Consider the following 17,097-nt stretch of genomic DNA (forward strand, 5'->3'; position numbering starts at 1 on the left):
TATGACCTGTGATTTCATTGGTGTAGAGAGCTCCAGGTGAGAAAATTCCCTCTGCCAATGGATGTCAACATCTGTTCTATAACTTATGAAGTTAGGGAATTTCTTCTTATTATTATAATGATTTATGTTTATAAAGTGAGTCAGATTATTAAATTTGCCATTTCAGTAAATATTCCTTTGTAAAAGCTAACTGATATACATTGGTTGATTGATATCAGACACCATGCCAAATGTGGACTAACAACAACAACAACAATGACAACTAACATTTATATAATGCCTAGGGCAGCTAGATAGCACAGTGGATCCAATGTCAGGAATGGAGTCAGAAAGACTCATCTTTTTAGGTTCAAATCTGGCCTTAGACACTGACTACATCTCTCTCTCTCTCTCTCTCTCTCTCTCTCTCTCTCACACACACACACACAGACACACACACGTATGGACAGATATGTTTCTCTAACTTTAAAAAAATAAAAAATTTAATTAATCAATTTATTTAGAATTTTCACCACCTTACATGTAAAAACAAATTGTAATATCAGTTCTTAAAACTTTGTGTTTCAAATTCTCTAACTTCCTCCCTATCCCCCAATTAAGAACTCAAACAATTCAATATAAATTGCTATGCAAAACATAGCAGACAAAAAAACTTTAGAAAAAGGAACCAACGACAACAAAATATACTTCCATTTGTATTCAGATACCATTAGCTCTTTTTCGGTAGATGAATTGCATTTTTTCCTAAGTCCTTCAGAGTTATCTTGGATCATTGCATTGCTGAAAATAAGTAAGTCATTCGTAGCAGATCATCTTACAATATTGCTGTCATTTTGTATACAGTACATTTCATTTTGCTTCAGCTCATATGAGTCTTTCCAGGTTTTTCTGATAGCATCATGCTCATCTTTTTTAATAGTAAAATACATTTATATAGTACCTTAAATGAAGATTTCCTTACAAAACACCCATGATATTGATTATTGCAACAATAATAGCTAACATTTATATAGTACCTAATACCTTACAAAGAATTTTTTTCACAATAGCCCAACAAAGTACCACCACCACCACCACCACTAACATCAGCATGATCATCCTTACCTTTTTTTTTTTTTTTTTTAGTGAGGCAATTGGGTTAAGTGACTTGCCCAGGGACACACAGCTGGTAAGTGTTAAGTGTCTGAGGCTGGATTTGAACTCAGGTACTCCTGACTCCAGGGCCAGTACTCTATCCACTGCATCACCTAGCAGACCCAATCATCCTTATCTTACATTGTTCTTTCCTCTGCTTCAATTTTTTCCCCAGTTACTATTGCTAACTGTGTTTCCCTCCATACTATTCACTCCCCATGATCTTTATTCTGTTTTTTATCTTCTTTTACCCTTTCACTCCTCAAAAGTGTTTTGCTTCTGACAGCCCCTCCCCCAATCTGCCCTCCCTTCCTTCACCCCTCCCCCCTTATCCCCTTTTCCTCTTACTTCCCCACAGGGCAAGATATATTACTCTACCCACTTGAATGTATGTGTTATTCCATCTTTGAGCCAATTCTGATGAGAGTAAGGCTCATTCCCTCTCCTGTACCTCCCCCATCTTCCCCTCCACTCCATATGCTTTTTCTTGCTTCTTTTATGTGATATACTTTACTTCATTCCACCTCTCCCTTTCTCCAAGTGAAATATGCTCACCCCTTAATTTTATTTTATACATGTCATGATGGGGCAGCTAGGAGACATAGTGGACAAAGCACCTACCCTGGACCCAGGAGGACCTGAGCACAAATCCTGTCTCAGTCACAAGCTGCATGACCCTGAGTATGCCACTCTACCCTGACTTCCCTGCAAAAACAAACAAAAAAAGATAAACAAAAATAAACACTTTACAGATATCATCCCTTCATAATAAATTCCCACCTGTGCCCTCTGTCTAAATTTATTCCTTTCAGCTGCCCTAATACTGAGAAAGTTCTTATGAGTTAGAAGTATCATATTCCTATATAGGAATATAAACAGCTTAACCTTTTAACCTCCCTCATGATTTCTTTTGTGCTTCTCTAGGGTCTTGCATTTGAAAGCCAAATTTTCTATTCAGCTCAGATCTTTTCATAACAAATGCCTGAAAGTCTTCTCTTTTATTGAATTCCCATTTTTCCCACTGAAAGATTATACTCAGTTTTGGTGGGTGGGTAATTCTTGGTTGTAATCTCCTGAGTATGATATTCCAAGCCTTCCAATCCTTTAATGTAGAAATTGCTAGATCTTGTGTTATCCTGACCGTGGCTCCACCATACTTGAATTGCTTCTTTCTGGCTTCTTGCAATATTTTCTTCTTGACCTGGGGGTTCTGGAATTTGACTATAATATTCCTAGAATTTTTCATGTTGGGATCCCTTTTCAGGAGGCAATTGGTGGATTCTTTCAATTTCTATTTTACCTTCTGTTTCTCAAATATCAGGGCAATTTTCCCTGACAATCGCTTGGAAGTTGATGTCTAAGCTATTGTTTTGATCATGGTTTTCAGGTATTCCAATAATTTTCAAATCACCTCTCCTGGATCTATTTTCCAGGTCAGCTGTTTTTCCAAAAGAGATATTTTGTATTGCCCTCTATTTTTTCATTCATTTGAATTTGCTTTATTGAGTCTTGATTTCTCATAAAGTCATTAGCTTCCATTTGTTCAATACTAATTCTTAAGCAATTATTTTTTTTTCAGAGAGTTTTTCCCTTTGGGTTTTCAAGCTGTTGATTGTTTTCATGGCTTTCCTACATCAGTCTCATTTCTCTTTCCATTTTTTCCTCTACCTCTCTTATTTTCCCCTCTACCACTCTTATTTTATATTCAAAGTTCTTTTTGAGAACTTCTATGCCATGAGACCTATTTGTATTTTTCTTGGAAGCTTTGGATGTAAGAGCTTTGATTTTTTTATCTTCTTCTGAGTGTATATTTTGATTTTTCTTGTCACCAAAGAAACTTTCTATGGTCCACATCTTTTTCTGTCTGTTCATTTTGCTACCCTATTTCTTGATTTTTAACTCCTTCTTAAAGTGGGGTACTACTTCCAGAATGCACTGTCCCAAGCCTCAGGGGGTCCCATGTGGTATGATTTAAGGAGAGTCATGTTCTGTATTCAACTGGCCTGTGCTTTGGTTTGTAAATAACTGCAGGCCTTTTTATTCTTTAACCCAGAATCTGTTTTGCTGTGGTTGCAAGCTCTGGGGGAGCCTGCACCCCTCCCCCACCTGGGCTTACCACTCAATACTGCTTCCTGTTTCCCAGCACAGGCAAAACAACAGTGTTCTGCTTTGCTGCCAGCAGAGAACCCTGTAATCTCCCCCTGGCCAACTGCTTGACCCTCTCAGCAGACTGTGAGCTTAGTTCAAGAAGAAGCTGCTGCTGCAGCAGATTCAGAGGCTCCAGAGATCTCTTTTTCTAGTGTGGTCTGTCTGGGGATGGATAGGTGTACTTGTGGCCATGGGGCTCGTCTCCACTCCCACCCTGTACAGCAGACCTTTCCTGCTAATGTTCTAATCTGGCTTTGGCTGTAAAATGATCTCATGCTGTTCTTTTGTGGGCTCTGCTGCTCCAGGAGTGGTCTTATGGCATTATTTGGAGGTTTTTGGAGAGACTGTATGGGGGGCTCTGAGAGGTTACTGCCTTTCCTCAGCCATCGTGGCTCCACCCCTTGTCTCTCACTTTAATGTGTGTTCTAAGAGATTAAAGATTGTTTGTTTCATAATTTGTCTTTGCATCTCAAGTACATAGCACAATGCTTGGTGCATAGTAGGCACCTAATAAGTGTGTCTTGACACAGAAGTGATTGTTTGAGTGCCTGACTGATTGTTGAGCTGTCAACAGTGGCTGAGGTTCAAATCTAACATTCATTTCAGAAATATTACAGATTGAGTCCTATGTTGACTGAAGACTCAACTTAAGCAAAAAGGTGATGTAGTTGACATTTATCTTTGATAATATTTTCTCGCCTTTTTAAACCTTCTTCACCAAATTTCTACCTCACCAGGTATTTCGTATCCATGTATTCTCTACCCTTCTCTTAAACAAACAAAAACCTCTGTTCTCACAAAAGAATTGGCCATATCCATTCATAAAGAGTCCCAAATGGCTGATTAAACAATTTCTGCAGGAATGTGCTTAATCTTTAATTGGACCAAAGTATTAATGCAAAGGAATGAGTCTTTGTTGGTAAAATTTATACATTAGTATCAAGTTGTGGTGGCTTTTTTTTCTTCTTGTTAGCAACTGTCAGATCACATCCTTTAAACTACCACCTACTTGTATGTCAGGCTTTCAAAGAACCAACATTTGCCCATGTCAGCTTCCTTTAAGAAAGATGTCATGTGACTCAATCTTCCACATTTCCTAGCCCACTGTTGAACACAGAGTGAACACTCAAGAGATATTTACTAATTATTTCAATGGGCCTATGATCTCAGCATTTGTGGGTGCTGCCTCCACCAGGTCACATACTAACTTCCACATTTCCTCATCCTAGAAGATTCTTATCCACATCTTTCTGCTAAATTTCCACAGAAGACTGACCCAAATTTGCTTAAAGCCAAATTTGTAATTCTTTTGCCATTTTGAGGATATCAAATATCAAATCAATATCTGGGATGCCCATCTAATATCCCTTGATTTCACTATATGATTTATCTTCTTTTCCAATCATACACATGCTCAACGATATACTTTATATGATTCCTTGTACACACATCATAGTTACTATTAAAATAATTGGAATTGGAAAAAATCTTAGAAATCATAGACTTATGGGAGAAACATAGATTTGGGGCTTGAATTAATGAATAAGTGGATTGAAAAATTATAAAATACTTACTATGTGCCAGGTACTAGGCTAAACACTGGTGATACAAATACAAAAGTGAGACAGCTCCTGGTCTTGAGGAGCTCACAGTCTAAGATATAGATAACATATATAGGGAGTGGTAACCAGAGAAGGGTGTTTTGATCTACGAAGTCATAAGCATGATTAATATAGCAATAGAGTAGTTGTTTAATGACATTCCCTTTCCAGAGACAATGGTAGGATTGATCTGATGGATGGTTACTAGAGCAAGAAGCAGAAAGTCTGAGTGGGAGAGGGGGAGGGAACAATGCACATACATACCATCTGGGTAGAAAATGGTTGGGTTGAAGAAAAATAATTGAATTTAGGGCCTTAGAGGTTAGCTAGTGCATAGCTAGTACCCTTCATTTTATAGACAAGGAAAATGACATCTCAAGAGATTGCAATGTGTAGAATATCACATATAGAGTAAATGTCAAGAGCTGAGATTTGAACCCAGACCTTCTGTGTCCAAATTCAGCGTTCTTTTTATTATTTATCTCTACCAAATACCTTCCAGATGCCTTTTGAGTTTTCTGACATTCATATACTTACAATTATGATTCTCCATGATTTGTAGCCACATAACCTCATCAGCAGAATGCCGATGTTAAAGACATGGGCTTTTGTTGCAGCAAGTAACTTGGGATCATTAAAATTTAATGGACTCAAATGTAAATCTAAAATTAATTCCAAAATCAAAGGCAAATTGTAAAAAATTATCCAATTGTCTAGGGAGTCAAGAGCTAATTTTTTAGTCAAAAGCAAGATTTCTTTGAAACTTTAAAAGAAAAATGGTAATGATTGGCACAGTCTGGGCTGGATGAGTGGAGAGGAGATAATTAGGTCAAATTTTAGACTCTCACATGATTTCTTTAAATGTACATTAAGAAAAAATATAGTGTTATAGTTTGGGAACAATGAATATCCAGTCACAGACATGAGTAAAATTAGCACAGAAAAAAAAATTGTTGACTTTTCCATTTATTGCTGACATTTAGATAAAATAGATTCTGGCAACAAGAAATAAAGTAGACCCAGGATTTTTTTTTTCATGTGGGTTGACATCCAACTTTCTTCTCCTATATGTTAGGCCTAGAAGGGAACATGTAAGAGGATGATATTTGGCTTCAGAAAGACCTTAGTTGGGGCAGCTAGGTGGCACAGTAAAGCACCAGCCCTGGATTCAGGAAGACCTGAGTTCAAATATGTCCTCAGACATTTGACACTTACTAGCTGTGTGACCTTAGGCAAGTCACTTAACCCTAATTGTCACCCACCAAAAAAAAGACCTTAGAAAAGCATATTAATCATGGGAATTCCCAAAGGACATCCCTTACAGGGCAATCCTATATTGGGTTCTTCAAGATCATCATCACCATCCTCACTCATATTTCTATCACACTTCCTGAGGATGTGGCATCTTCAAGTAAAACAAGAATTCTAAGAGATGGTAATGAGGATGGAATGCATTCTAAGCATGAGAGAAACCTTATGTGGTGGAATATGGAATCTCAAGGTTGAGAAATAGTTACTAGTCTGGTTTGACTGGAACATAGAGAGCACAAAAGAGAACCATATTAAATAATGGTAAGTTGGAGCTTGATTATGGAGGGCCTTCATGCCATTCTGAAAATTTTCTATTTTATCCTATGGACAATAAGGTACCATTGAGGGTTTCGAGGCTTTGTTTTTCATTTTTATGAGTAGAGCAGTGACACAGTCAGAATCACTGATAAAGTAGTTCATATTATTCTTGTGAAGAAGATAGTATAGTCTAGATGAGAATAAATGATCAGATCAATTTTGAAGTAATTGAATGGCTGACCTCAAAGGGTAGTTGTTAGTGGTTCAGTATCAGTATAGCAGATCTATAGTGGAGTACCCTAGGGGATCTGGACTTGGCCCTGGGGTTGCTTAATTTTTTTATCAACAACTTGGGCAAAGGAACAAATAGTATGCCCATTCAATCTGAAGATGACACAAAAATGTCATCCTACTAACACAGTGGATGACAGCGGTTCTCCCTTTGTTAGAACACATCTGGAGTATTGTTTTCAGTTCTGAGAATCATAGTGAGAAGGATAATGATGAGCAGGATCGTGAGTATTCAGGGGGAGATGGGGAAGGACATTGAGTCAAATTCATAAAAGGTTTGGTTTTAGGACCTGGGAATATTTAACCTGCTTAAGAATAGTCTTAAAGGGGACATATGGAAAGGGCACTAAATTTGTTATATTTGGTTCCAGAGGTCAGAAAAAAGGAGTAATGGGCTCAAATTCCAAAGAAGAAAATTAAGGCTTAAATCAGGAAAATATTTCCTAATAATTTGAGTCAAACAAACGTAGAATATGCTCTCAGTACATGGTGAGGCGCCTCTCTTTGGAGGTTTTCTAGGATAGACTGGGATGACTCTTTTTCCAATAAATTAGAATTCCTTTCATGTATAGATTGCACTGGATTAGGGCAGATGTTCCTTCCAACTTTCAACTATGATTCTGGGTTTTGTTTTTGTTTTTGTTTTGGAGGGGGGGTATTTTGGCAGCTCTATAAGGGATAGTTTGAAGATGGAAAAGTCTGGAAACAATGGAGAGCAATGAGTACAAGCACTTCCCTCACAATGACTCAGTGAGGAATGTTGTATGTCCTTTTTCAGAGGAAAGACTAAAGCTTATAGAAGTTACATGACTTGTTCAGGGTAATGTAGCTCAGAAGCATCAAAATCAATATTAGGAAGCTAGGTAGATAGCAGGTTGGAGTTGGAATCAGGAAGAACTGAGTTCAAATCCTGCCTCAGGCACTGACTAGCTATGTAGCCTTGGCAAGTTATTTAACCTGTTTCTGCCTCTGTTTCATCATCTGTAAAATGAGAAAAAATGAACTCCTTATCTCAATTTAAGAATGAAATGAGGGGCAGCTAGGTGGCGCAGTGGAAAGAGCACCGGCCCTGGAGTCAGGAGTACCTGAGTTCAAATCCGGCCTCAGACACTTAATACTTACTAGCTGTGTGACCCTGGTCAAGTCACTTAACCCCAATTGCCTCACTAAAAAAAAAAAGAATGAAATGAGATAATATATGTAAAATTTTTGAAAACTTTAAAGCATTATACAAATTCTAGCTATCATCACTACTATCATCATTGTTGTTAATATTTGAACCCAGGTCACTTGAACTTAAGCCTTGTTCCATTTCCATTATATCATCTACTTCTCTACTGTCTGTGACTGGGCAGATCTTTTTCTGTAAGTTTGTGGAGAGCAATGATTGGGTTTTCTGTGTGTCTCCTCCTAACATCCCAAAATAAAACCTTAATGGGATGAATGCTTTAAAAGCAATTATCACCTTTAAAAAACCTTACAACCTTAATGAAATAAAAAGTCTATCACCCTAATGCAGTTTTAGGAATATTAAACTCACCAAGCCTCCCCCCCGCAAAGAGGCACAAAGACCACCCCAAAACAAAACAGAAAAAGGTTGATAGACTTTCTAAGAGCACATTGTAAAAATGGCCAATAATCGGTATTTATTTATATTTCTATTTATATAGGCATATATTTTTATTTTTCAAATATAAGCCAAAGTGGCTTGCTTCTCACTTGTCCCTCTGAAATACCTATGTTAGAATTCCTAAACTGGACACTGTTGTGCCTAGGTGCTATGGTGAACTCACAGGGGCATTATATGATATTATAAATTTTCAAGGAAAATACAGTAATACTTGGTATCTGTTGGGGACTACACAAATTAGTAGCACAAAGTAGTTCACAGTTTCGAAATTAGATGCCACATTCTTTTTGATGATGTTATACAATGTTTGAGATATGCTTATTTCCTTGTACTTTCAACAACACCAGTAACTTTTCTCATTTGCAAGGTCATATCTTTGGAAAGCTAAGTTTTCAGCAAATGCTGTGATAAAAACAAGAAATGGGTGAAATTCAATGTGGAACAGGAAACGTGGGTGGCATGTCCAATCTGATTCCAAGATTTGAGAAGCTATGCAGTATTCAACTGGTACACACATTACTTTATGAGTAATTGGGGTTACTTAAGAATTAGATAAAACATTTTTTCTTTCAATTTAAGTGCTTAGTTTTTTCAAATGACTACTAAATTAGGACATAAAGACTAAATTTTTAAAAGTGGTTTGGACCTAACTCCTTTATAAATACATTTATTAATTATTTCTTCTGTCCTAGCAACACTATGAAAAAAATAATTGCTGAGACATTAAGGTCACCATTAACTGAGAAATTCTGGGAATCTCTGACCTAAGATTCAAGAGTGGAATCAAAAGGCTCTCTGGAAAATGTCCTTCAACCTCATTATTAACTGAAACTTCTTTCTGCAAAGTTACTAATGATCTCTTAATTACCAAATCTAATGGGCTTTTCTCTATTTTGAACCTTTTTGAATTCTCTGTAGCACTTGTCACTATTGATCACCTTCTACTCCTGCATATTCTCATCTCTCTAAGTTTCTCTGATACTGCTCTCTCCAAATTCTTCTCCTCTATGTCTTATGGCCACTTCCCAGTCTCCTTGGTTAGTTTTTCATCCATGCCATGATTACCAACTATGGGTGTCTCCCAGGGCTCTCTCCTGGGTCTTCTTTATTCTATACTCCCTTCTTATCAGCTCCCACTGATTATTATCTCTATGCAGATAATTCCCAGGTTTATAGATCTGATTTAGTCACTATCCTGGCCTACAGTCAAGCATCATTATTTGACTTTTGTAGATCTCAAGTTGGAGATCCACTTGGTTTGGTCCCCAAAGCACCTCAAATGCAATGTGTCTAAAAGAGAACGCATTATTTTTCACTCCAAACCTTCCCCTTTTCCCAATTTCGTGCTTCACTCATAGCACTCTGTCTTCCATCTCTATTCCTCTGTACTGACCATCCCCTATGTCTGGAATGCCCTCTTTCTTTACCTCTACCTCTAAGATGCAGTTTAGGCTCTATCTTCTTCATTAAGCCTTTCCTGATCCCCAACCCTACCCCAGCCTTCATCATTACCAACTGCTGGTGCCCTCTTTTTTTCAAACTACCTTGTATTTAACTACTTGGATTATATGATGCATTTCTGTATTTCTTACTTTTATATTAATGATGGAGATATTTTATAGGTATCTATCTTTCTCATAAGAATGTAAACTCATTGTGAGTAGGAATTGTTATATTCTTTTACTTGTATCGCTAGTGCTTAGTACAGAATCTGACACATAGTAGGTGCATAAATAAATACTAGTTGATTAATAAATTATTGACTAAACACAGTCTATCTTGTTCATCCCCTCTCTGCCCAACCCTTAGCCCCACCCTAAGCTCCACTGTCTATTACCTTTAGGATCAAACATAAAATCCACTGCTTGACATTTAAAACTAACCTTCCTGGTCCCTTCCTGCCTTTATGGTATTTTTACACTTTGTTCTCCTTCATGAGCTCTATAATCCTACTACATTAGCCTATTTGCTGTTTCCCCAACACAACACTCTACTTCCCATTGATCTGCTTTTGCACTGGCTATCTCCCATATCAGAAATGCTCTGATCCTTCACCTCCTTAGTTTTCTTAGCTTCCCTCAAGACTCAGATAAAATTCTATCTTTAGTAGGTCTTTCCTAATGCCACTTCTCCTCTCCCCAGCTACTAGTGTTTTCCCTTCTCAGATTACTCCCATCTATTCTGTATATATTGTCTATGTATCTAGCTATTTACATGTATCCCCCCTCAGTATAATGTAAGTTCCTTGAGGGCAGGAACTATCTTTTCCTTCTCTTTTTATCTTAAACATTTAGTATAGTTTCTGGAACATAGTAGGCACTTAAAAATGCTTATTGATTGACTTTAGGGGAGACATCCACATGAACTCAACCAATGATATGTTGATAGACAAATGTCAAACAAATATTATAGTTATATAGATTGATGCAAATTGGGGTTAAGTGACCCACCTAGTATCACACAGCTAGTAAGTGTCAAGTGTCTGAGGCCAAATTTGAACTTTGGTCCTCCTGAATCCAGGGCTGGTACTTTATCCACTGCTCCACCTAGCTTCCCCTGCTTTCCTTCTTAATGCAGGGAGTGGGGAGGGAGGAAGAGAATTTGGAATCCAAATTTTAAAATGAATGTTAAAATTTGTTTTACATGTAATTGAGTAAATAATAAAATATTAAATAAAAAAGACCAATAGTTAATAGTAATAGCTGACATTTATATAGCACTTTAAGGTTTGCAAAGCACTTTATAAAATTAACTCATTTTATCCTCACAACAACCCTGGGAGTTAGGTGTTATTATTATCTCCACTTTGTGAGGATAGAGTCAGATAGAGGTTGTTACTTGCCCCAGGGTCACATAGTTAGCAATTATGTGAGGTCAGATTTGAATTTGGGTCTTCCTAACTCCTAGTCCAAAGTAATGCCTATTTGAACTCTGTACATAGTAGGCATCTAGTAAATGTTTGTTAAATTGAATCACTCAAGTTGAGGTAGAACTATATATCTAAGGACAAGGAATTGACTTAAAAGATTAGCTAAACTCGGGCATGGCCCACATGTACATTCCCAAGAAGGCATGCCTAAAGCTACAGGACAAGTTTCTGCATGTGATCCATAGCCTATACATATGTAGCAGGTCCATTTCCTTTCAATTACAATGCTCTTTCTGAAGAAAGTGGAACCAAATGGTGTTCAAACTATCCATGAGTGAAAATTCAAATTGAAATTTTATATCCCCCAGCAGCATTCTGCAAGTAATAAACGAATGCCATTATAACAAACTAAGGCAGGTATTCAACCAATGAGATGTTTTCTTTGCATGGCTCCTTGGCCCCCTGCAGGCTTAGGTGGATAGCTTCACTCAGAAGCACAGCTAACAGTTAGAAACATCAGCGAATTGATTGTACACATACTTACTGGCACCATTATATGCCTCAAACTTTACAAAGTGACACAGGGAATACAGAAATGAAATGGCATAATTTATGCCTAAAAGTAACTTATGTTTTAGCTGATGAAAAAAATCTAGCACATGTCAAATACATAGTTAGTGAATAGTTAAGCAGTACTCTGCATGGTGCTGATTGTAAGTGCACTAAGAGAAAGGAGATATCCTGTTGTGGGATATTTAGTGTTTCAGCACTTTGGCTAGAGACAGCAGTGAAACTGAGAATTATAGGCAGCATTGGGATTCAGGAGAGCACCAAAGCCCCCAGACACTTAACTGCTCTGTATAGCCATATGATAGCAGAGGATCTGAGATTTAGAGCTGGAAGGGACCTTTGAAGACATCTGACCAGTCCTTTCCTTTAAAAGGTAAAGAAATTGAGGTCCCCAGAGGCTCACTGTCCATGTCAAGGAGTAAGTGGCAGAGTCAGGGTTTAAATCCAGAATCTAAGATTCTAAAATTAACATTTTTTTCCATTGTATCATATAGCATCTAGTGAGAGTCTGAAGAAGGGGAAGCATGAATCTTAGTGAGGGTGTTATGTTAGCAATCCTTGTGATATGTTTTTGTCTCTTTTGCAGGAGCTTTCTGGATCTGTGAAGGGTATAGTTGCATTGACAATATTTCTGGGAGCTTTTTCTGATATGGGCTTGTTTCTTGGTATCTCTTTAAATTGTTAAAAGAGGAGTTATATATGTAACTGGGTTTTCCCTCCTATTGGTCATTTTGTGTGCTACAAAATGGTGGTAAGTCCCTGTTAGCACTTTGGTATTAAGTGAATTTATGGGCCTTCCTGAGACAGCCTAAGGCATCTCTACTATAACATCTTTCTGACACTCCACTTTCATTAGCTTCAGGGGAGGTTTGAAATACACATATACAAGGCTTTGTAGTGCTGGGCTTGAGATGGGCTTTGGAGAATGGTAGGATTTATTTACTAGACTTGGCAGAGAGGCAAGCTTATTCCAGAGTGAACGATACAAGAAAAGGGGGACAGCTAGCTGGCACAGTGGATAAAGCACTGGCCCTGCATTCAGGAGGACCTGAGTTCAAATCCAACCTCAGACACTTGACACTTACTAGCTGTGTGACCCTGGGCAGGTCACTTAACCCTCAGTGCCCAGCAAAAAAAGAAAAGAAAAGAAAAGTAAAAGAAAACAAAGAAAGAAAGGAAGATATAAGAAAAGGCGAAGAGGCAGCAATGAATATTTGAAAGACATTGTAAATTTCTGTCTGTCAGGAATTCAGAGTTCACACTGGGGCTTCAGTAAATAGAGCAGTGGACCTGGAGTCAGGAAGACTTGAGTTCCAATCCAGTCTCCCATACTTATTAGCTGTGTGAACCTGGGCAAATCACAGTCCTGTTTGCCTCAGTTCCTCATTTGCAAAAAGAACTGGAGAAAAATCTGCCAAACCACTCCAGTATATGTAATATCTAATATATTATAGATACATATGAATGAAAAGCCTGAGAAACAGAGTTTCTAGGTAATTAATAATTAATTGACTACTTAAGCTCACTGATAATAAATTGATGGTCAGTGGTTTGTCTCAGTAACCAAAGACAAAACTATGGAGATCACTGAATGCTTAAATACCTTTGGTAAAAGTATTTCACCCTAACAGGTGAAAATCAACCTAGATTGGTGAACAATTAATGAAGAGATGGGCATATTAATGAGGAGTTGGGCTAAAAGCTCCTCCAGCTGAGAATATGACTTGATCATGAGATTTAGCTGCTTCCAGCAATCTGTACAAAGGAATCCATCTCTATCAAGACCACTCATTGTTTTTTTCCTTCATAAGACAGGTTACCCTAGATTCCAATGGGGGAGGGGTGCAATTCACCTAGGGAGGAAATTCACTTAGGGCTGCAATTCACCTAGATTAGATCCTCTAAACAGAAGTAAGGTTTTCTAGTTGTATAGGGTCCTGACCAAGATTGAGAAGCATGTTCTCAGAGGATTTGGGCAATCTTATCTATCAGATTGGCTGATTGATCTTTAGGGGCTGGTTCCTGAATGAAGAAATAGAAAGAAAAGCCTTAATACTAATTTAACAATTGGTTATTAATATAATAGAAAAAATAATTCCTTTCTCCATATATACACATACGCACACATATATACATATATACATATATGTGTACTGTGTGTGTAGGTATGTATATATCCACATAGTACTCTACTTGGCCTTTAATAAGCAGATTAGTGACATGTTGACATTGGCATTTTAGGAGGACTGGGATAGCAGTAGTATATTGAGGGAATGGGGCCTTCCTGTGACTCATGCTCTTGAGGCCTGCAAAGCAGGAGTGAACCTTCTCCAGCTAGTGTAAGTCTAATGCTGCTTACAACTATGTCCCTTTGAGATGGCATTCATTTCTCCACCATGCTCTAAGAGGCATTTTGACACTCTCTAACAGGCCACAGGTTTACCAATTCATTGTCTCCTTAGAAGCCTTTCCAAAACTCACGTTTTAAGAGAACCAACTAAGACTAGTGTGTATAACCAGTGAATAGGAATAAAGAGAATGATAAACTTCTATCAGTTTCATGACAATCCTAGTCCATCCTGAGAATGGTTGTTCTGTATCATAGGGCTTAGAATTAATAGGGACCTTAGATATCTTGGAATTTAACTTCCTAATTCTATAAAGGCATAAACTGAGGCTCAGAGAGTAAAATGACTTATGCAAGGTCACACATGAATTTACAGACAGAGCTGAACCTAGAACTCATATTTATTGGTCCTAAGTCTGGGAAAGCATTGATGAGTTTAAAGTATGAATAAAGATTAATAATCAAAAATAAAAATATTTAGAATTTATATAGCATTTTAAGGTTTATATATTACCTCATGTAATTCTCACAACCCTGTGAGGTAGGTGCTTTTATTTTCCTCATTTTGCAGATGAAGAAACTGAGGCAGCCAGAGGTTAATGACTCTCTCAGGACCACATATTAAGTATCTTAGGCCAAATTTGACTTAGGTCTTCCTGACTCCTGATTCCATATTCAGTCCTCTGGCCAGTGCACCACCAAGCTAACTGGATGCCTTCGTAATAAATTACATTATTTTGGGTGCTTTAAGAGTTGCAATGGGCTTTCCTAAATTGACAACAACAAACATATCCAAGTATTGCCATCTCCATTTTATATAAACAGGCTCAGAAAGGGTAATTACTTGTTGAATATCAAATCACTCTGAGGTTGTTTGAGGCAGCATGTCATAATACAATCAATTATGGACTAAGAGTTAGAAGACGTAGGTTGGAATATAACCTCAATCCTTTCCTAACCATGTAACCATTGGCAAGTCATTTACCCTCCTTGGATCTCACCTTCTGCTCTCAAAAGAGAGGTTGGACAAGATAGCCTTCTAGCTCTAGATTTATGTGCCTATAAATATCATAGCTAGGACATGAACCCAGGTCTTCTGAATCTACATAGCATGGTCTGTTTGTAAACCTTAAAAAGGCCAAATTTTAATTCAATAGGTGTTGAGTTTGGGGTTTTATTGAAATTTCCTTTTCTTAAATGCTATCATTTTGGGATTGTGAAGTTTAGGTGAGATTTGAGGTGTGAATGTTCCCTCTGTCACAGTTTAGAGTTTCTTTTCTCTCTTCATTTAGCAAAACACCCATTAATATGCTGCAAAATGTACTTGATGTGAGTAATTAGGCTGTTGTTTTTATCCCTCTGTAAGTGATGAAAGGCACGCTCTCTGCTGAAAGGATCTGGATTTCCTTTGACAGATAAATCAAGGAGGAATGAGAAGCTCAGCTATCGGATTAACTCACTTGTTTTTAGTTTTGATAGGAAGAAGAAATCCTTGGTCTGCTCCAGGCCTCTGATGTTGTTTGCTCAGATTTTGTATTGGTGATACCATATATTCATAGAAGTGGCCCCAGGAGGGTTCATGTCACCAGTGTTTACCACCCTGAGTGGAAAAAAACCCAGCTGGTATCATTAAGACAGGCTGTACTAGATGAGATCTGACTGAGGCTAGCATTTGGTTGCAGTGTAATAGGGGCCCTCATAATCATAGAGTATAGGCTTCTTGTTTTACAGATGAGAAAAATGAGGTACTGAGAGTGACTTAACCAAGATCAGCCAAGTAGTAAAGGGCAGAGCTAGAATTCAAAGAAGATTTTCTGACTCCTAACCCAGTGATCTTTCCACTTGTCCAGGATATTTTCTGTACCCATCCATCTGATCTCCTGTGTGATTCTTGTTTATTTTCAGTTCTACTATGTTGTTCAGTTGTTTTTTTCAGTCATGTCCAACTCTTCATAACCCCATTTGTGATTTTCTGGGCAAAGGAGTGGTTTGCCATTTCCTGCTCCAGCTCATTTTACAGGTGAGGAAACTGAGGCAAACAGGGTTAAGTGACAAATGGTAAGTTTCTGAGGCCAGATTTGAACTCCAGTTTTTCTGAATCCAGTCCTGGTACTCTATCCACTATGCCACTTAGCTGCCCCAACTCTACAATACTAATGCGAAATTCATCTTTTTTGTTGCTAGTTCCCAAACAAGGCTCTAGGAACACTGAAGGAGAAGGAAGCTAAGAGGAAGGAAACTTAGTAAGAATAAAGTGGTGGAGAAACCAAGGCAGGTAGGCAAGCAGCTGTGATATAAAGTAACTAGTATAGGTTTAGAGTCAGGAGAGCTGGGTTTAAATCCTAGCTCCTCTACTTACCATCTATTTGATATTGGATAAATCATTTCTCTCTGAGTCTCAATGTTCTCATCTGTAAAATGAAATTTTTGGATTAGATGATCACTCAAGATCTTTCTTCCTCTAAATCCTGTGATACTAATTTTTCTTCTTTAAAAATTACATTATTTTCAATTCATCTACATTTATTATTTTCCCTTTACCACAACCCTTCTCTCACTGGAAAAAAGTAGAAAAAAAATGAAATCCAAAAAATCCTTCTTGTATCACCAGATGAGGAAACTGAGGGCCAATGAGGTTGTACCTTGCCTGAGTTCACACTGGTGGTAAGTGATAGAAATAGGATTTGAATCCAGGCCCTTTGACTTTAAATTCAATCATCTTTTTATTACTAGTCTCAGTCCATTTGCCACTTAGAAATTCAAAGGACTTCTGTGAGTTTAAAAGTGAGAGAGAAAAACTTCCATGCATAAGGAACAGTTAAGCAAAGCCTTAGGGATGGAAGAGAGGATGGAATATTTGTGAAAGGGATATCCTCATTGGCTACATTGTAGTTTATAGAGGAGAGTAGTTTGAGATTAGTCCAGAAAAGTAGGGCGG

Source organism: Dromiciops gliroides, chromosome 2 (assembly GCF_019393635.1).
Source record: "Dromiciops gliroides isolate mDroGli1 chromosome 2, mDroGli1.pri, whole genome shotgun sequence".
Lineage (NCBI taxonomy): Eukaryota > Metazoa > Chordata > Mammalia > Microbiotheria > Microbiotheriidae > Dromiciops > Dromiciops gliroides.